The sequence below is a fragment of the Hibiscus syriacus genome, unplaced genomic scaffold, assembly GCF_006381635.1.
Source record: "Hibiscus syriacus cultivar Baekdansim isolate YM2019G1 unplaced genomic scaffold, ASM638163v2 tig00111721_pilon, whole genome shotgun sequence".
In the NCBI taxonomy this organism is placed as follows: domain Eukaryota; kingdom Viridiplantae; phylum Streptophyta; class Magnoliopsida; order Malvales; family Malvaceae; genus Hibiscus; species Hibiscus syriacus.
This window is the reverse complement of record NW_024063164.1, coordinates 805839-827792: the sequence shown is the minus strand read 5'-3', so window position 1 is coordinate 827792 and position 21954 is coordinate 805839.

The following is a 21954-nucleotide window of genomic DNA, read 5'->3' as shown; positions in this document are numbered from 1 at the left end:
CCCAATAAAATCGAAACCGATAATTATAATGTAATATGTAAATTTACAATGTAACCAGTATAAATATACCGGTTTTATGAGAAAATAGGTCAGCATAAAGTATTGACACTTGTTAAATTTTTGTCGATACATTTTGTCCATAATGAATGCCAAACGGGTGCACGCATAAAGTGTCGATACATTTATTAAAAGTATCGATCCCAAAAATATCGAAACCGATAATTACAATATGATAGGTAAATTTACAATGTACCCGATAGAAATATATCGGTTTTATGAGAAAATAGGTCTAAATAATGTATCAACACTTTTTAAGTTTGTGTCGATACTTTTTCCAGAATGAATACCCAACGAGGTGAACGCATAAAGTGTCGATACATTTCAAATTGTATCGATCCAAAAAAATCGAAACCGATAATTATAATATAATAGGTAAATTTACAATATTACCGGTATAAATATATCGGTTTACTTATAAAATAGGTCAATATAAGCGCTACTTATTACATTATATAAGCGCTACCTAATATATTATTGTACTTGATAATATCTCCGGTTAAATGTCTATTTTATTATATAAACGCTATCTATTACATTATATAAGCGCTACCTAATATGTTATTGTACTTGATAATATTTATGATTAAATGATATAACATAACTGATCTAAATTTTAACCGATCACTTATTTAACCGATCATTCTGTTTTTTAACCGTATTTTAGGCGTCGAACTACATAAGTATGGTCGGTCAAAGAGTTGAAAAAGAAGGAAATTGTATTGGGAAATATTTTTTAAAGTTGAAGGTAAAAGAAGTGGGGTCCAAAGTTAAGGTGACAAAAATTGGATTTTGGGGGTGTACTAACCTACGCCGGATGAGGGGAGGGACTTGCTAATACTTAACGTTTAATGAAACGGTGCGCATGGGAGAGGGGAATTAATTTCCTATTAGTTGCGCGACTTTCTTTGATTAGAAAGTTCTTCACTGTTCGACTGAAAGTACCGGATCTGCTCCAAATTTGTTCAATTGAAAATATTTGGAATATCGAAAAATTAAAATAAAAATAGAATAAGTATAGAAATAAGATAAATAAATTAAATAAAATAAAATTGAAAATGAATAGAAACGAAAAATAAAATAGGTTGTCTCTCATCAAACGCATTGTTTAATGTCATTTAGCTCGACTATTTGATTCAGACTACAAACTCTCCTAAAATAATTTCCTCGACCATACAAGCTTGATTGTTTTTGTAATATGGCTTCAATTGTTGACCATTTATTTTGAAATAAGTTCCCGAATAGTCTTGAATTTCAATTGCGCCATGGGGAAATCTTAAGTCACAATAAAAGGTCTTGACCATTTCGTCCGCAATTTTCCTACAAAGATTTTAAATTTTGAATTAAAAAGTATTACTTTTTTTTTATCATGATTAAAGATTTAAATGAAATTTTAAGATCATGAAAATTTTTAGTTTTATCTTAATATATTTGTGCACTGTCGTAAGCGTTGAGACGAATTTCTTCAAGCTCTTGAATGTGCAATTTTCTTGCTTCGCCAATTACATCCATCTCCATATTGTATTCTTGAACCACCCAATAAGCTTTATGTTTCAATTTAATCGATAAGTGACACGGTTTACCAAAGACTATGCAATATGGAGACATGTTGATTGGACCTTTGTAAGCGATACGATATACCCATAAGACATCGTTGAGTTTCAAACTCCAATCTTTTTTATTCAGCTTCACAGCCTTGTTGAGAATCGACTTAATTTCTCGATTTGAAAATTTTGATTGTCAATTAGTTTGTGGATGGTAAGCCTTGGCGATTTGTTGAGTGGCTCCATATTTCTTCATTAGTGCTTCGATGATCCAATTGATAAAATGTGTTCATTGATCACAAATTATCGCCCTTGGAGTGCCAATTCTTTAGAAATTTTTTTGTTGTTCTAGCATCATTATTATGAGTAGCTTTAGCTTCTACCCATTTTGATTGCATAATCATCGACTAAAATAATATAGCAATTTTCAAAAGATGAAACAAATGGACCCATTTAATCAATACACCATACATCAAATATTTCACAAATATGTATCGGGTTAAGGGGCATCTCGTTACGATGGCTTAAATTACATGCGCGCTTACATTTTTCACAAGATTTACAAAATAAATATGTCACAAAAAATGTTAGGCCAGAAAAATACGTATTCAAGAATTTTGTGTGCAATTCTTTTTGGTCCAAAGTGATATCCGCAAGAATAAGAATGGAAAAAAAATTAAGGATCAACACAACGTTAAATTACCTAATTCAATAAATGTTTCCAATGATATGGATCGTCCCAAATATAAAATTGAGACTCTAATTTGATATGGCTTACCTCAAATCGTGATAGATCAGATGAAGTACCGTAGTGGCTAAATAATTAACCATGTCGGCATACCATGGTATAGCTGATTGTGCCAAGAATATATGTTCCTTAGGGAACTCTTCTTGAACTGTTGTGTTAAAGTGAGAGATAGGGAGTCGAGTTAGATGGTCGACGATTAAATTTTCACATCCTTTCTTATCCTTAATTTTAATATTAAACTCTTGCAATAGTAAAACTCATTGGATTAAGCGTAGTTTTCCTCCTTCTTACTCAATAAATATTTTAGCACTACATGATCAGAATAAACAACAATTTTATTACCGAAAACATAAGAACAAAATTTATCTAAGGTAAAAATAATAGAAAAAAACTCATTTTCATTACTTGAGTAATTTCATTGAGCCGCATCTAGTGTCATATAAGCATAGGATATCACATGAGGTTCTTTGCCAAATTTCTACCCAAGCATAGCTCATACACTTGAATTATTTGCATCACACATAATATCAAAGAGATAATCCCAATTGGGTGGTTGAACTATGAATGCCGAGACGAGTTGTTCTTTGCAGTCATCGTCAAAGTAAAAAACTTTATCCTTTTGTAAAAGATTGCAAAGCGGTTGTGTTTTATTGGAGAAATTCTTAATAAACCTACAATGGAAACCTACATGACCAAGAAAAGAGCAAACCTCTCTCAATATTTTGGGGTATGGGAGTGAGCAAATAATATTAGTTTTGGCCTTATCAACATCAATTCCATCGAAAGAAACAATGTGATCGAGAATTAAACCTTTATCGAACATAAATGACATTTTTCATAATTAAGAACAAGGTTATATTCTACACATCGTTTCAAGACATTGTTCAAATTCAAAGGACACTCATCAAAGGAATTATCATATACCTTAAAGTCATCCATGAAAAATTCAATTCCTTTCTATATGTATCGAAAAATATACTAAGCATGCATATCTGGAATGTAGCGGAGGCGTTACAAAGGATGAAGGGTATTCGTCCACAAGAAAAGGTGCGAAAAGGACATGTGAATGTCACTTTTCTTGGTTTTCAGGTGCTATTGGGATCTGAAAGAAACCTGAAAATTCATTGAGCAACAATACTGAGATTTCCCAACTAATCGTTCAATCATTTGATCAATAAATGGAAGTGGAAAGTGATCTTTTCAAGTTAAAGAATTCAGCTTCTTGTAGTCAATACGAACTCTTCATTCTGTTTTGAACTCGTGTAAGAACTAGTTCACCTTTGGAGTTTTCAACTAATGTCACTCCAATTTTCTTAGGAACCACATGGACCGGACTTACCCAAATACTATTGGATATCAGGTAGATGACATCGATGTCTAAAGGCTTTTGAATTTATTTCTTCACCACCTCTATCATTAGAGGATTAAGATGGATTTGACATTCTTGGGATGGGTTTTCATCATCTTTAATCTTAATATTGTACATACATGTCGATAAAGTAAGCCCTTTGATGTCGGCCATAGTCCATCCAATTTCTTTCTGGTAGGCCTTCAAAACTGTCACTAAGTCTTTTTCCTCCTTCTTTGAAAGCTTATTTGAGATAACGATCGGGATGGTAGCATTATCTCTTAGGAATACATATTTGAGATGGTTAGGTAACTGGTTCAGCTCGATTTATGGTGCTTGCAAAATAGAAGGTAAAAGTTGAGATTAAGATGGAGTTAGGCGTAAATCAGAATGAATAGAAAAATATTTTCTAACTTCTTGATTTCTTCTTCGTAATTCTCTAATTCCATGCACGACTCATCGAATAAGTTAGTTTTAACAAAATCATCTACCAGAGGCTCAAAACATCAATGAAATTAATGTTTGTAACATTATCTAAATATTTCATTGCCTTGTAAACGTCGAACTTAACAACCTCACCATCGAATTCCATAGTAAGAATTTCACTCTTAATGTCAGTTTTGGTATGTGCAATGCTCAGGAATGGGCGGCCAAGAAGTATTTCAGAGGAAGTGTTGGTTCGACCATTTTCCATGTCGATGACATAGAAATCCACTAGGAAAATTAAATCATTTACCGTAACCAATACATTCCCAAGGAGGCCTTCGGGATAAATGACGAATCAATTAGCGAGTTGTATCATTATCTAGTCTCCTTCAAAGGCTCAACAGAAAGTGAGTTGTAAACAAAAAGAGGCATAACATTTAAAGAAACACCCAAATCACACATAACTCATTTGATTCCTACCTTACTGATTTTACCTGGAATAGAAAACATACCTTGATCCTTTAGTTTAAGTGGAAGCCTACGTTGAAAAATAGTTGATACATTCTCACCTAAATTTACCTTTTCATTACCAATAAGTCTCCTTTTGGTTGTGCAAAGATCTTTAAAAAATATAGCATATCTCGACACTTTTCGAATCACCTCAAGAAGAGGTATATTTATCTCCACCTTCCAAAAAAATCAATAATCTATTTGTCCTCATCTTGTTTGTCACACTTAACTAAATCTGAAGAAGAGAGAGGTGGGACGTCATAGGGAGATGTCGCGAAAGAGGTTGGCGATACATCTTTCTTTTTCTTTGTGATCATGTATCAACATCTTCTTTTTCTTCGTGGGATCTTGATTCTTCTTCTTTTTCTCTTTTTCCCCTGCGTCAACTTCTTTCTTATGGGAACCTATGACAACATCTTCTTTTTCTTGGATCTTACGACATCATCTTTAGGGATTGGTGTAATAAAAGTGCCACTTCAAATGGTGATGAAACTAATGTTTTCTCGTGGATTTGCCTCAGTTTGAGACGATAGCGTTCCCTATAATTCCATTCGTCCCACGGTCTGAGCCAATTGGGTCTTTTGCTTATCTAACTCTTATAGATGAGATTCAATTTGATTTTGAAGCTTCTCTTGAGAAAGTTCCAACCGCTCAACGATAGACTACAATGAATATTTTAGTGGTTGGTACGATTGTTGTGGGGAGGCCTTGGTTAATACAATAGATTTGGTCTAGGATTTTGTGCATAGATAAAGTTTGGATGATCCCTCCACCCTGGATTATAGGTATTTGCGTGAGGATTGTAAGGTCTCTCTGGAGGTCCTAGAAAATTTCCAATTGTATTTACTTGTGCGGTAGTGTCTTTTTCTAACATCAGATAACAATCCGTGGGATGATCTAACATTGTGCATATTCCGTAAAGTCTGGATATTCTTGCTTTGCTTGTAATAAGAGATTGAATGATATCAGCCATCTTATCAATTTTTTCCAATGAAATTGTACTTATCTCGTGAATCCGACGAGTAGGTTCACTGGAAGAGTCAAACTGTTGAGAGTTAGTTGCCATGGTAGAAATTAGATTTCTAGTCGCATGTGGAGTCATATTTACAAGTGCTCATCCACTATCTGCGTCAATCATCTTCAACTCCAAAGGAAGTAGTCCTTCATAGAAGTCTTAGAGAAGAGTTTGTTCACTTAACTCATGTTGTGGACAACTAGCACAGAGTTTCTAGAATCGTTCCCAATAGTCGTATAACGACTTTTCATCCTTTTGCCAGATTCCTAAGATGCTTCGTCTTAATTCACTCTTTTCTCTTGTGAACTAATTTCCAAACTCAATCCTTGGAATTTAATCCTTATTTGGATTAACAATGGCTAGAGATGTTAACACCAATGCCACCTTAAGTGTTGGAAAAGCTTATGCTCAGATTATGGTGTCTCAATGAGAGTCGAATCTGATATTGATTTCTCTTAGCAGACCACCGCTAAGTTTTTCTTAAGAAGTTAAATTTTCTACAAGAAGAAAGGGGTATTTATAGCTTGAAGTAACCTAAAGAAAATAAAATACTAAAAGATAATCCTAAAAATATTCAAATACTTTAAATCCTAATTAATAGCAATCTAGAAGATAATAGCATATTAGAATCCTAGTTGATAACAAGTTAAAATCCTAAAAATAATAATAATAAATCCCAAATATTTAAATTCAATTACATTTTTTTTGAATCCTAAAGAGTTTTACGTCTGCTGACTTTCTTCTTGGTTCTGTTAATCGGGTCGTATTCCAAAAGTTATGGCTAATTGGACTGCAGATTAGGCCACATTGACATCGTTATGCCCGAATTCATACCCATGTGTTCATCCTTGATATTAGAAAAAAAATCTGCAGAACTCGCCCTTTAAATGTTGTTTTCTGGAAAATAGAATTCTGCACATAAATTAAACATTAACGACTTAACTTAGCTATATCAAAGAGATAACACAAAGTAATTAACGACAAAACCAATGGGAGCTAAATGACACATCTATTCAGAAAATAAACATGTAGAAGTTATTGGAGCTTGCAAATTAGTGCTTAATAGTTACTTTGTTTTAACTTTAGAAAATATTTTTTATATTTTTATTTTTTCTAGAATTTTTTTCAAGACTAGTACCCTTGGGTATTATTTTATTTTTTCAAACAATGAATTCAATTTGTTTTATAAAATAGAAATTCTTGAAAATAAGACTTTATCTAATGGTCTTTACTCTTTAAATTTGCAAAATAATGTCACTCATAATGTTTTCCACATTCAAATTGGTAGTAAACATTGTGTTATAAATGAAGATTCATGTATATTGTGGCACAGAGATTGGGACACATCTTCATTGAAAAGATAAAGAGATTTGTAAAAGACATGGTACTTCATACCTTAGACTTTTCTGATTTTGACACTTGTATAGACCACATTAAGGGTAACCATACTAACAAGTCAAAGAAATGTGCCAAAAGGAGTTCGATCATATTGGAAATCATCTATTTTGATATTTATTGCTCAAATATAGATGTATAATGTTAGAAATATTTCATCACTTTTATAGACGATTACTCGCGATACATGTATCTCTACATGCTTCATCACAAAAGCGAAGCATTATAAGCCTTTAAGGTTTTATAGGTTGCGGTAGAGAAACAATACGATAAATTAAGATTGTGAGAACTGATAGAGGTGGTGAGTATTATGGTAGATATAGCAAATATGGACAAGCACCTGGTCCATTTGCGAAGTTTCTTTAAGAAAATAGTATAGTTGCCCAATGAACCATGTTAGGATCACTTTATCAAAATGGTGTTGTGGAAAGAAGAAATTAAACTTTAATGGATATGGTGCGAAGTATGCTTAGTAGCTCTAACTTGAGTTCCAACCAAAAACTGAATTTGCAACATATACGCGTATGAGGATACCCGTCTGGAGTGAGAATTTGTGACCAACAAGAAAAGAAACTAGGTTTGAGAACCATTAGTGGGTATTTAATTGGATATGTCGAAAGGTTCAAAGGATATAAATTCTATTTTCCATCTCATAGCAATATAATTGTAGAATCAAGAAATTCAAAAAAAAATTTAGTATGACTCAATCAGTGGGAATGATCTATCACGGGACCTAAAATTATTGAACAATCAGTTGAACAACATGATCCACAAGAAAATATTGATTCAACATTAAGGAGATCCACAAGACAAAAAAATCTACAATTTCTAGTGATTACATTTTGTATATATAGGAGTTTGACTTTAATGTTGGAGCTGAAAAAGATCATAAGTCATTCTCACAAGCCATGAGCTGCAATGAATAAAACAAATATGGTACAATGCTATGAAAGATGAGATGAATTCCATAAAAAGTAACAATGTTTGAGATCTTGTATTGTTACCTAATAGTGTAAAAGCCATTGGATGTAAATGGGTCTAAAAATGAGAATTAATTGGTAACGCTAAAAGATATAAAGAAAGACTCATTGCGAAAGGATTCACTCAACGAGAAGGAATCGATTACATTGAGACTTTTAGTTCAGTATCTAATAAAAATTCCTTACATATCGTGTTAGCATTAGTAGCTCATTTTGACCTTGAGTTACAACAAATTGATGTGAAAAATTATCTTTCTCATTCATGGCCTGGAGGAAGAGGTATACATGAAACAACCTCAAGGATTCTCCTCTAGTGATGGTGAACAATTGGTATGCAATTTGAAAAAGTGTATAAATAGATTGAAACAAGCCTCCAGACAGTGGTATTTAAAATTCCAGGAATGATCTCTTCATTTGATTTTATGGGGAACATCATGGATCAATGTATATACCTGAAGGTCATTGGGAGTAAGATTTATTTTCTTATTATATATGTGAATGACATTTTACTTGCAACAAATGACAAGGGTATACTACATGAAGTGAAACAATTTCTTTCCAAAATTTTGATATGAAATATATAGGTGATGCATCTTATGTCATTGGTATTAAGTTTCATCGGGATAGACATCAAGGTGTTTTAGGTTTGTCTCAAGCAACCTATATTAATAAAGTTTTAGAAAGACTTCTAATGAAAGATTATTCACCTAGTGTTGCTCATATCGTGAATGATGATAATTTGAATTTGAACCAATGACCGAAGAATAATTTTGAGAGGGAGCAAATAAAAAACAATTCATATGCTTCAGTTGTTGGAAGCTTAATGTATCCTTAAGTTTATACAAGACCTAAAATTGTATTTGTAGTTGAGATGTTGAGAAGATATTAGAGTAATTCAGGTATTGACCACTAGAAAGCTGCAAAAAAAGATTTGAGGTAACTAAAAGGGACAAAGGACTACATTCTTACATACAAACGATCAGATAGGTTGGAGGTAGTTGGCTACTCCGATTCAAACTTTGTTGAATGTGTTGATTTAAGTAAATCAACATCAAGTTACATATTTATGTTTTCCAATGGAGCTATATCTTGGAGGAGTGTCAATCAAACTTTAATTGCTACTTCCATTATAGAGGCTAAGTTTGTTTCGTGTTTTGAGGCTACCTCACATGGAGTATGGTTGAAGAGTTTCATTTCTAGGCTTAGACTTGTGGACTTCATTTCTAGGCAATTAATGATACATTTTTACAATTTTGTTGGTGTCTTTATAGTTAAGAATAACAAAAGTGGGAGTCGAAGAAAAAACATCGACATTGAGTATCTAGCCATAAGGGAACGTGTTAAAGAAAATAAATTGATCATTGAGCACATAACACTTAGCAAATGTTAGTTGATTCTTTAACTGAAGGTATGCCACCATATAAATTTAAGGATCATGTTGTCACTATGTGTAACATCCCAAAAGTCAGATCAGTGACCAAAATGAAAGTTTTTGAAACTTAGTGACCAATCTTAGAAAAGATTAAAAGTTTAGGGACTTAATTGGACAATTTTGGTGTTGGAATTAATAACAAAGTTTGAAAGTAGAAGGGGTATAATGGTTATTTGACATGAAAGATTTTTTATTTTTCCCTTTATAAGAGAATTAACCACGTGAAAAAGGAAGGAAAAAGGAAAGAAAACTCTGGAGGCTTAGTTATCTTATTCCTCCCGTGGCTTTGGTAAGGTGAGTTGGATTTAATTTGATTGTTTCTTTAATTTTAAGGTTTCTTTTGATTCTTAGAGTGATAAGAAATATTAAGGAAAGTTTTAGGTGGCTTAAAACTCAAAGATGAACAAGTTACGAGAGATTAAGTAAAAGGAGTTTTTAAGTGAATTATTGAAAAAAAGGATTAAATGGATTTAGAAGTCATATTTGACTTGTCAAAGGTATAATTAAGAAGATAGAAGTAATAGAAATGAATTAAAAACATGTTCGAAATTTCGTAAGATTCTTGGTTTCAAGAATTAAGTTGAGTTATTAAAGACGATGATGGGTTATATAGATATAAGATGATTTGGATAAGTGTAGTTAAGCTTAAAGGACTAAAAGGAGGTTATGGTATAAGAATTAAATAAGTTTGGTAAGATTTTCGGGTAAGAAAAGTGAATTTTGGGCTATGAGTATCAGTATTGCTTCATCCAGTACCGATACTTCAAGAGTAAAAGAGTGATAATTGGTATAGGGGTATCGATACTGGTTGAACAATATTGATACTATAAGCTTAAATTTGACAAAGGTATTCATGGGGTATCGATACCTGGAGGGTAGTAACGATACCAAAAGTACCGATACCATAAGGCCATTATCGATACCCATTGTTGAAACAAGGATTTTGAATGAAAAACGGGTATCGATACCCAGGCTTGGTATCGATACCACAACTAGTGAAGTATCGATACCCTACAGGGGGTGCCGATACTACTCCAAGTAGAAAATGATTGTGAAGTATCGAATTATGATATTTAGAATGCTGATATGTATATAATATGTATGATTGTGTAGATATCAAACGAGAATAAAGTCCGGACAAGTCAACAAGTAATAGTCATCGAGAAGAGATAGTATATGATGTTTAATGGAAATAAGACTTGTGACAAGTCTATTTCCTATAGTAGAATGCATGAATTCATTAATATGAACATATGTTTGATATGATATATGTGTGTTATTGGTTATTGCCTATGTTATATGATATACGTGAGTACATGTTAGTGTAAATGTGTGAATAAGTATAAATGATATATATGATGATATAAGAATCTTTTATAAGATATATGATATGAACGTAAGAGATCATATGAACATGAGATATGTGGTTATGAATGAAATGATATGAGCTATATGAAAATAAATAATGTGCTTACATGATCACAATATATGAGATGTAACATGAGATATATGAAAGAAAATATATGTGCTAAGCTATGTGATATGTGAAAGTGAACCATATGTCTATATGAATATGCTAAATGATATGAAAGAGAATGCCCATGTTAGGTGAAATGAGAGCTAGAGGTATAGTTGGCATGCCAAGAGTCGAGGGTTACATAGGTCCTTCAGGACATATGATAGGTCCTTCAGGACATAGTGGTCCTTCGGGACAAATTTCATATGTCACTCAATGGAATTATATAAGCTGTGGTGACAGCATAGGTGCACAACCTCAATGTACTCACATATCTTTAGTTCTCATATGTGTACATGGCTAATAAAGAGATAATATAAATAAACTTAATATGATTATTGTATGTGGTTGAGTACTTGGATATGAGTATGTTGGTTGCATGTATTGCATATGTTATAGTATCTATGTGAAAATATGTTTCTATGATATATTTGAATATAAAAGAATATAATGAACTTATATGATATATTATAAGTAATTACATGAGAAATGTAGTGAACTCCATAAGTATATATATATATATAGGTAATGAGGTGGTGGACTATATGATTATATGATTAGAATAATTATGATCGTACTGTGGAAATATACTTGGTATGTGAACTAGTATAATGGTATTATGTGATTAAATGAGAATTGAGATAAAATAGATAATATATCAACTATGAAACATGTATATAAATAAATATAAGAGTATATTAGATAAGTTGTATAGGAAGGTCTATACATTTAAATAGAACTATGATCTAAAACTTGGTAAATTCTTAGGTGATATGAAATATAGTACAATGATCTAGGAAATCATATGAGAACATCAGGGGAATTAGATAATAATAAGTTATGAAAATATATGTTTATGTAATAAAATTATGTGAAAATGAACTAATAGAATATAAGAAATTAGTATACAAGAATATGATATAGAATATGTAACAAGAATTTATGGGTTATATATTAAATATGAACATATGAAAATAAGAGATAAGATATGTGACTTTGAGATAGGAATTATATGATTAGGAATTATGTTAATAAAATGATTTAAATGATAACAGTAGAATATGATATAAGCTAAGCTAAGTGGTGTAAATAAATGATTATAGGAACATGAAATAGCAAACACTCATATATGATATGATGCTATATGTGTATGTATGTATTTATTTCATGAAAGTGTATATGAGATTGTATGATATGATAGTATGAAACAAGCAATCATTGTTAGAAATTATAGTTTACATTATATGTTTTATATGCCTCACTAAGTCATAGACTTAGTGTGTGAATTTTTCACACGTAGGTTTCGATGAGAATATAGAGCGAAGAGGAGCAAGACAGGTCTGTTAGGACTGTCGGCGCACCCCATGGCGCAGCGAAAACAAAACTTGACGGTCTCACCAGCGATCCAAGTACGAAAAACTGAAATCGGGAGAAAGAGATGTGAATACTTACAGCGGGTTCCTTGAAAAACAGCAAGGAAAGCAGTGAATTCTGGTGGTGTAGATCGGTTCGAATCGTAAGCCCCCACGAAATCACGTCTCGGCCTCTACTCAGTTCACCCGATTGAGAGTAATTTTGTTTTCCCCCAAAATAGTTTTAAGAGAAAGTGGCTGAAGGTTTTGTGTGTGTTCACCCCAAAACGGCTGCTAGACCTAACACACCCTTTTATAGGCAAGTTACCCTAGTCATATTAGGGTTTTTATTATTTCAAATTAATTAAATCTATATTTAATTAATTAAAATTTAATAATCCTTTTATATCCAAGTTACCCTAATCATATCAGGGATTTTATTATTTCAAATTAATTAAATCTATATTTAATTAATTGAAATTAAATATTCGGGATTATTAAAATATATATACTTAATTAACTCTAGATATATTTTAGTAACGTACAACAAATTGTACATTTTTGCTCGTTTCAATCTTAGGGTGTGACCCTGTAGGTTCTTGTAACATTAGAAGTAATTATTAGAACAATTATAATATTACATACAATGAGTGGCATCTAGCAATATATCATTGTCACCTAAGTTACAAGAAAATATGATTCGACATATCATCTTGGTGATTAACTCTTTTATGTATTATATCCTTATGTCCTTTATATCTAGAATAGGCACAAGTCTTGGAATAGTCACACATCTATAACCCATCTATTGTTTCTTGATTTCTAAAGTAGACTTTAATTAACGAATAATTTATGATATCTCATATCAACTTATTCGAGCATGGCCATGCGTTTCTAATCTTACTCAATCAAGTGGTCTATGATATATTTCCTATTATGTATGAAGGGCATATCGTATCTTAATCATACACACCCACTACATATATTGAGATATATTCAATAACAGTCTTTATAGAGCAACCAGTTACGGAGCTTGTTTAGCTGCATCAAAACATACAACAATATATGTTGGGATAATATTGATCTCAAGTCTGAGGATCATACATATAGTCATCACCATGAGCAATGTTATGACTGCCACATAATAATCCAAGACATATACTCATGGTTGGTCAATCCAATACATTGTTCTCTAACAACATAATCATGTATTAATTCTGACATCTCTATGTCAATGACAACTCGTTGTCATCAATCAATAACATGTTAGTCTTGAGCGTATTATTATTGTCCATGCCCATAATAATACTTGACTATGGATCTTTTAATAATAACAATTATGTCATTATATGGACTTTATTATCTTCCAGTTTATGTTAAACACATATATATAACTGAAAATAATAGCGGCAATGCCTTTATTCAATAAAATCGGTAAATAAAAGTATTATTATAATCATCATATGATTGGTCTTTGGGCATATTCTAACAATCTCCCACTAGCACTAAGACCAATCACTCATATATCGAATATCGAGTGACTCAGTGTGACGATCAAGCCTCTACTGTGTAAAAGTCTTCGTCAAGGGATCAACAATGTTGTCATCCGTGTGTACTCTACATATTTCCACATCTCCTCGATCAATGATCTCTCGAATGAGATGAAAGCACCTAATAATATGTTTGGATCGTTGATGAGATCTAGGTTCCTTTGCTTGTGCAATGGCTCCATTATTGTCACAACGGAGTTCTACAACATCTGATATGCTGGGAACAACCCCTAATTCCATTATAAATTTCTTGATCCAAACAACCTCTTTTGCTGCTTCACTAGCTACAATGTATTCATCCTCTATTGTAGAATCAGCTACTGTGTCTTGCTTCGAACTTTTCCAGCTCAAAGCACCTCCATTAAGACAAAACACAAAACCCGATTGCGATCGTGAGTCATCCTTGTCAGTTTGGAAGCTGGCATCAGTATAACCTTTTATACAAAGCTCTTCCTCTCCTCCATAGACAAGAAATTTATCCTTAGTTCTTCTTAAGTACTTAAGTATATTTTTAACCGCAACCCAATGATTTTCACCAGGGTTCACTTGATACCGACTTGTCATGCTTAAAGCATACGATACATCTGGTTGAGTACATATCATGGCATACATGATAGAATCAATAGCCGAAGCATATGGAATCTTATTCATCCGTTCTTTTTCTTGTGGAGTTGAAGGACATATTTCCTTCGAAAGAGAAATGCCATGTCTCATAGGCAAAAATCTTTTCTTGGATTCTTCCATACTGAACCTTTTCAGCACTTTGTCTATATATGTACTTTGACTTAGACCTAGAAGTCGTCTTGATCTATCTCTATAGATCTTAACTCCTAAGATATGCTGCCTCACCCAAATCTTTCATAGAAAAATAACAACTTAACCAAGTCTTAACAGACTGTAAAGTAGGTATATCATTTCCTATGATGAGTATGTCGTCTACATACAAGATTAGGAAAGAAACAATACTCCCACTAGCTTTATTATAAACACAAGGCTCATCTTCATTTCTGATAAAACTAAATTGTTTGATTGCATCATTGAAACGAAGATTCCAGCTTCGAGAAGCTTGCTTTAGTCCATAAATAGACCTTTGTAGCTTACAAACCTTTCCAGTATTTCCTGGAAAGAAAAAACCTTTTGGTTGTGTCATATACACATCCTCTTCAAGTTTTCCATTAAGGAAGGCGATTTTGACGTCCATTTGCCAGATTTTATAATCATGGAATGCAGCTATTGCGAGCAGGATCCGGATGGACTTAAATATAGCTACAGGGGAGAATGTTTCGTCATAGTCTACACCATGAACTTGTCGAAAACCTTTAGTGAATAATGGCCCCTTGTATGTTTGTACATTACCATCTATGTCGGTTTTCTTCTTGAAAACCCATTTACACCCAATAGGTTTGACCCTTTCAGATGGTTCAACCAAAGTCCATACTTGGTTTACTGACATAGAATCCATCTCAGATCTCATGGCTTCAAGCCATTTCTCAGAGTCTGGGCTAGACACTGCCTCTGGATAAGTCATGGGCTCATCTTGATCCATAAGAAGAACATTTCCATGTGTCGTAAGGAGAAATCCAAATCTCTCAGGTGCACGATGTTCTCTTGTGGATCTACGCAGTGATTGTATTTCTAAATCTGTTGAATGCTCATCAACAACTTGTGAAACATGCTCAACTTCAGGTTCATTTATTTGTTGTTCTTGAACTTCTCCAAGTTCAATATTTCTACCCTTCCCTTTCTTTGAGAGAATTTCTCTTTCGAGAAAAACTCATGTTCGAGCAACAAACACTTTGTTCTCGTTAGGGTTGAAGAAATAGTATCCCTTAGTTTCTTTAGGATATCCAACAAATATACACTTATGAGATTTATATTCGAGCTTTGTAGACATCTGATGTTTTACATAAGCTTTACAACCCCAAATCTTCATAAAAGACATACTGGAACGTTTCCCAGTCCATATCTCGTATGGTGTCTTTTAAACCGATTTAGATGGAACACGATTTAGTGTGAAAGCGGTTGTTTCAAGTGCATGTCCTCAAAAAGAAGTCAAAAGATCACTACGACTCATCATCGATCGAACCATGTCTAACAGTGTTCGATTTCTTCTTTCAGAAACTCCATTCCACTGTGGCGTACCAGGTGGTGTAAGCTGTGAGACAATCCCACATTCTTTTAGGAGTTCATCAAACTCTATGCTTAAGTATTCTCTACCTCGATCTGATCGGAGTGCCTTAATACTCTTTCCTAGTTGATTTTGTACTTCATTTTTAAATTCCTTAAACTTTTCAAGGGCTTCAGATTTATGGCACATAAGATAAATATACCCATACCGACTGAAGTCATCGGTAAAAGTAATGAAGTAATGGAATCCACCTCTGGCTTGTGTATTCATTGGTCCACATACATCACTATGTATTAACCCCAATAAATCACTTGCTCGCTCACCTTTACTATTAAAAGGAGCTTTAGTCATTTTTCCCAACAGGCAAGATTTGCATACATCATATTGTTCGAAAACAAATGAATCTAAGAATCCATCTTTATGGAGTTTTGATATGCGTCTCTCACTTATATGGCCTAAACGACAATGCCAAAGATAAGTTTGATTCGAGTCATTTGTTTTTGATCTCTCAGTATTTATGTTATAAATGGTGTTATCTTGATCCAAAATATAGAGACCATTAACCAATTGTGTCGAACCATAAAAAACACTATCGAGATAAAAAGAACAACAATTATTCTTAATAATAATCTCAAAGCAAATCTTGTCCAAACAAGAAATAGAAATAATGTTCTTAGTCAAACTAGGCACATAATAACAATCCTCTAAATTTAAATCAAGTCCACTAGGCAAAGATAAAACATATTTCCCTATAGATAATGCATCAACTCTTGCTCCATTTCCCACTCGTAGGTCAACGTCTCCTTTAGCCAGATTCCTTTTCTTTTGTAGTCCCTGTACAGAAGTACAAATATGAGAACCACAACCGGTATCTAATACCTAAGAAGTAGATGTTGACAAATTAACATCAATAACATAAATACCTGAAACAAACGTTCCGTTTGCTTTTGCCTTCTTGACTTCTTCAAGGTAAACAGGGCAGTTTCTTTTCCAGTGTCTGGTCTTATCGCAATGGAAACATTTTCCTTCTTTGCTAACTCCCCCTTTGGGTTTCAATGCATTTTTCCATTTTGGTTTGGTCTTACCATTTCCCTTAGACTTTGCCACTACCTTTTTCTTTCCATTTCCTTTGTCCTTGTGGACCATTAGAATGGGCTTAGGTCCAACCTTTTTCATGTTACTTTCAGCAGTTCGTAACATGCCAAGTAACTGTGGCAAAGTTTTGCTAATTTCATTCATGTTGAAATTAAGGACAAATTGCCTAAAGCTATCTGGCAACGATTGCAGGATAACATCGGTAGCCAATTCATCTTTGAGAGGAAATCCTAACTTTTCCAACGTTTGGATGTAGCCCATCATCTTGATGACATGAGCTCCTACAGGAGTTCCCTCTTCCATTTTGCATTGAAATAGAGCTTTAGAGGTCTCATATCTCTCTTGACGTGCTTGCCCTTCATATATTTCTTTGAGAGTTTGAATCATCTCATATGCAACCATGTCCTCATGTTGCTTCTGAAGCTCACGAGTCATGGTGGCAAGCATTAGACATCCAACATCTAACATATCAGCCATATGTTTCTTGAATTTGTCTTTGTCAGCTTTTGAAGCATTAGCTACCGGTTCATCAGGAACAGGTTCCTCAATGACATATTCCTTCCTTTCCTGTTTGAGAACAATTCTCAAATTACGAAACCAGTCAAGGATGTTTATTCCATTAAGTTTATCCTTCTCAAGGAGTGATCGCAGTGATAAAGTGTTGTTTGTCATTAAATCTACAACAATGGAAATATTAAAGTAAGTAAATTTACCGAATTAAAATTTATAAATAGGACTTTATTTACAAGTTACTCCCACTATTTTATTCAAAATTAAAAACCCTCTTTGTTTTAATTTCCTAAATCAGCTTTGGCTTTTCTTTTAGGATAGTGATTATTTAGGTAAGTAACACTTGACTAGTTACAGCTCATGTAACTCCTCATTTTTGGTGAACAACTTTTGTTCAAGTCATCTCATGACTTATCCAAATATTTAACCTTTAGGTTTCTAATCCTATTAGAATAACCTAGCTAAGTTATTACCAATATTTCAACCGGTGAATATCACTTGCTTATTCTTCACGTTTAACCAAGATATATTTATGTGCCAATGCTTTGGCAAAGCCCATACAATATTGATCAAAGCCTTAACGAGGGTAAATATTGGACGGTTAAGTTAACTTAGATTATAAAGAGGGATTTGCGTAATTATCTCATCATTGTTCGTTTTAATATTAGGCCCTTATTGATCTCATCAATATTTATTCTTATTATATCATTTGATGCATTGCATACATAAAAAATATAACAATAAATAAGATGCAATGGTTATAGCCCAAAACAATGACTAAGGTGGCCCATCCCAAGCCAATGGGAGAACCAAGAACCCTAAAGCCTAAGACTACTCTCTTGGCAACTTCTCGCCATTCTTCTGCTCCTTGTGAATCTTCATAGATTTACAATTTTAAAAGAAACTCGTTTTACATACGAGGGAGTAAGATGAGAAGAGAAATACAACAAAGATATAGAAAGGCACGGCTTGCAGACCGTATTTCAAAATAAACCATTGTGAATTGAACAAGGGCTATAACCATGCATATCAAACACCGTGCAAAACAAACATATCATATATATATACATGTTGTTATGCCTTTGTTAAAATATTAATATGGGCCTTCAATTTGTACTGCTGATAAGGGGTCAAGGGGCTATAACCATGCATATCAAACACAATACTTCTGTTTCCATGGAAAAACTTCACGATTTGATAACAATTATCAACAAAATCATTCTTTTGGGATTTTCAATCCCGAAGGTTTTCTGCATCGGAACAACCATTGTTCCACTACTAAACGCGATCTGCTATCGCACTCCCACAGATCATCCAGTAACAAATCGATTGATAAACATATTAACAAATTAATCGTTACGAGTATCGATTCAAACAATGATATCAATAAATTTACCGAAATCGATAAAACTAGAACATGCATCTCATACATATCGCATCAACCAAAAATTTAACCCAAAATCAGATCGTACAAGTGGCTCTGATGCCACTGTTAGGACCGTCAGCGTACCCCATGGCACAGCGAAAACAAAAATCGACGGTCTCACCAGATATACAAGTACGAAAAACTGAAATCGGGAGGAAGAGATGCGAATACTTACAGCGGGTTCCTTGAAAAACAGCAAGGAAAGCAAAGAATTCTGGTGGTGTAGATCGGTTCGAATCGTAAGCCTTCACGAAATCACGTCTCGACCTCTACTCAGTTCACCCGATTGAGAGCAATTTTGTTTTCCCCCAAAACAGTTTTGATAGAAAGTGGCTGAAGGTTTTGTGTGTGTTCTCCCCAAAACAGCTGCTAGACCTAACACACCCTTTTATAGGCAAGTTACCCTAGTCATATTAGGGTTTTTATTATTTCAAATTAATTAAATCTATATTTAATTAATTTGAATTTAATAATCCTTTTATATCCAAGTTACCCTAATCATATCAGGGATTTTATTATTTCAAATTAATTAAATCTATATTTAATTAATTAAAATTAAATATTCATGATTATTAAAATATATATACTTAATTAACTCTAGATATATTTTAGTAACGTACAAAAAATTGTACATTTTTGCTCATTTCAATCTTAGGGTGTGACCCTGTAGGTTCTTGTAACATTAGAAGTAATTATTAGAACAATTCTAATATTACATACAATGAGTGGCATCTAGCAATATATCATTGTCACCTAAGTTACAAGAAAATATGATTCGACATATCATCTTGGTGATTAACTCTTTTATGTATTATATCCTTATGTCCTTTATATCTAGAATAGGCACAAGTCTTGGAATAGTCACACTTGTATAGCTCATCTATTGTTTCTTGATTTCTAGAGTAGACTTTAATTAACGAATACTTTATGATATCTCATATCAACTTATTCGAGCATGGCCATGTGTTTCTTGTCTTACTCAATCAAGTGGCCTATGATATATTTCCTATTATGTAGGAAGGACATATCCTATCTTAATCATACACACCCACTACATATATTGAGATATATTCAATAACAGTCTTTATAGAGCAACCAGTTACGGAGCTTGTTTAGCTGCATCAAAACATACAACAATATATGTTGGGATAGTATTGATCTCAAGTCTGAGGATCATACATATAGTCATCACCATGAGCAATGTTATGACTGTCACATAATAATCCAAGACATATGCTCATGGTGGGTCAATCCAATACATTGTTCTCTAACAATATAATCATGTATTAATTCTGACATCTCTATGTCAATGACAACTCGTTGTCATCAATCAATAACATGTTAGTCTTGAGCGTATTATTATTGTCCATGCCCATAATAATACTTGACTATGAATCTTTTAATAATAACAATTATGTCATTATATGGACTTTATTATCTTTCAGTTTATGTTAAACACATATATATAACTGAAAATAATAGCGGCAATGCCTTTATTCAATAAAATCGATAAATAAAAGTATTATTACAATCATCATATGATTGGTCTTTGGGCATACTCTAACAAGGTCAACCTCTCCTTTCCGAATATCAGATCAGAAAAGAAATGATTAGTATGTATTTTGTTTTAATGAATATAGTTGGCATGTAATTAAGAGATTTGAATAGTATACGCTCTAATATGTTTTGTAAACCAATTATTTTAATTGATTTGAAATTCTTCATTCTTTTGTAAAAGTAATTATTTGAAAAGTCAATGTGACACCTCGGACTCGTATCCGGGTCGGGTACGGGTTGGGGGTGTTACACTATGGGACTTGTTTCCACTTTGTAAATTTTTCGTTGTAAGAATGGTTTTAGTGAAACTCTATTAAGTTTTATGTTTCTCATTTTGTTGTGCGCACATTAACTATTTCGAGAAATGTCACTAAAGGTTGGACCCAGAATAAACATTGGGTTTATTAATTAAGGAATTTGACTAATGTGTTGAGATATGATATATTTTCATACATGGAAGATACAACTCAAACTGTAAGACAATATCACCATGATTCATACATTATGTTTCAACTTTAAGTATCCATGGACATTACAAACCAAGTGGGTGAAACTGCAATTTTTTACATGTTGGTTCGTGGGTTTACAGTTTATGAGAGTTATTCTCATATTTGACATCCCACTTTGCTTAATATAAAAATAAGTGTTCAAACTATATTGTTTTCTTAAAGTGGTGTCTAATTTTTTTCAGTTAATCTAGATGTCTAATTTTACAAACGTTATCACTTTAGGTGCTTCCTCTGTAACGATAGTTAAAATGCCTCGTTAAGTGATATGTGTCAGATTCTGGTAATTTTGAAATTTTGTTTAAAATAAAAATATTAAAATTATATTTAAAAACCCAAAAATTTTGAAAATAAATAAATAAATAACTCTCCCTAAGCTCACGCTGACCACCATCGAATTCCACCTGACGATTAACAAACCCAAAAAATCTATTAGAATAGGAGCCAATCAACGATCAATAGACACAATCCCCCCGATAAACCTCAACACTGTAAAACACCACAACCAATTAATGACAAGGATGACAATGCCTAACTTGGGAGATGGCAAGGATGACATCGACGACCATAGTCGTGAATGGTAAGGATGATGTCGGTGGATTAGCGATTTGAGTTTTTTTTAGTTTAAGAGAAATTAGGGTTTTTTAAAATATAATATTTTTTATTTTTAAAAATAAAATTTTCAAAATTACCAAAACATGACACTTGTTGTTTAACGGAGTTTTTTAACAATTGGTACGATTGAACACCTAAAATGATAACGTTTGTAACATTAAATACATGGATTAACCAAAAAAAATAGGCACCACTAAAAAAATGTATAGTTTGGGTAGTTATTTTGATATTAATTACTTTTTAT